The following is a 1,625-nucleotide window of genomic DNA, read 5'->3' on the forward strand; positions in this document are numbered from 1 at the left end:
ATTTTTTTTTTTTTCCATTTTAAAAAAATAAAAAAAAAAAAAAAAAAAAAAAAAAAAATATATATATATATATATATATATGATCTTTTTATTGCTAGATTTTCTGTAAGTTGGTCAAATGGTTCAAAGATTCTGTTTTATTCAGCTTCACCAGCTGTTAAAAACCACTGTTAATCTAAAATGAATCTATATGGCTCTTATTTAGGATGCGAACATAAAAAGGGAAAACAATGTCTCATAATCAGGTTTATCTATTAAAGCTACCAATGATTAGGCTAGAATCCTTGTCAAACGGCGTTTTGACTAAAGTACAAAGGGTTGGAGTCCCAGTTGACGGCATCTCAACTAAAGTTCTACAGCTTTTTATTTCTCTTTCTCACTGTTTACGTTTTCATTATGGTTTTTTTTAAATCTCTTTCTCACATGCTGTTTTTATTTTAATTATGTAAAGCACTTTGAAATGCCTTGCTGCTGAAATGTGCTATACAAATAAAATTTGATTGATTGATTGAAAGAGCTAATAATCTTAAATTTGTTTAAGATGTTGTCACTGAGTAAAATTGTATTAGTGTATTAATAACCAATCCATGTTATACATTCATCAGTATATCAATCAATCAAAAGAAGTGAATTATTTTGTCTTTTCCAGGACTTTCTAACAATTTCAGTCAAATCCAACAGGAAGTGATGTCAGTGTGTCTATATTTAAAAAAAAATGAGTTTCATTTCTTTACCAGTGCTATGATTAGGGGTTAGCAATGGGAAAATGCAGCCTCAATTTTACTGCCAAATATTGTGATACTATTATTTTCAGTTAACTCACATTTTGCGTTCAAATCCCTGTCCGTGTAGTCTTACTGAATTTTGGAATTTTCTCGCCATGCATCTGTAGATTTGAGTACTCCTCCCACAGTCGCAAAACGTGACTCTTGGGTCTGTAGGCCTCTGTACGTTGTCTTCAGGTATGAGTGTGTGCATTCATTGTGGTTTGTCGTGTCTGTGATCTTCCACACATCAAACTTTCACTGATGATTGTAACTGTCACAGCTGCTGCTGACCACTCGCACCTGATCATCCCCACCCTGATCTCCAGCTGTTGCCATATAAGAACAGATCTTCCTCCTACACAGCATCAGATTGTTGTGGAAACCCTTAGCGGTAACACCTTCAGGTCTGTTGTACATACTAGAGCGATTTGCCCAGTTATTAACCTGTCTGTCTCCCCCCTTCTGTCCTGTTGCCCTTCCTGTCCCCAATCCTGACCTACTCCACCGGATTTGGACCTCCTGGCTTTTGGCCCTCCGTCTGTCTGACCCAGAGATCTGGAACTGCCTGACCTGGATTTGGATTCCCTGGCTCTGACCCTGGCCTGTCTCACTGTGAAAAAGCAGAGCCCTCAATAAACACCAGTTCTGAATTCCCTGCTCAGTCCCTGCGTCCATCAGTGCCTGAACCATGTCAGTAGCTCAATATATTGCAAAACTCTAACAATAATTTATTCCTAGTTAGAGATACTCAATCATCATAATATTTATGAAACTGACCATAAGTTAACACAACCAATCTGTAAATCAACTGTTAATGAAATTTGTAGACAGTATGTTAAAAGGGATTTCCTATTAGAA

This window comes from Poecilia latipinna, unplaced genomic scaffold (genome assembly GCF_001443285.1).
Source record: "Poecilia latipinna isolate Pla-1442-1.1 unplaced genomic scaffold, P_latipinna-1.0 Scaffold304, whole genome shotgun sequence".
Lineage (NCBI taxonomy): Eukaryota > Metazoa > Chordata > Actinopteri > Cyprinodontiformes > Poeciliidae > Poecilia > Poecilia latipinna.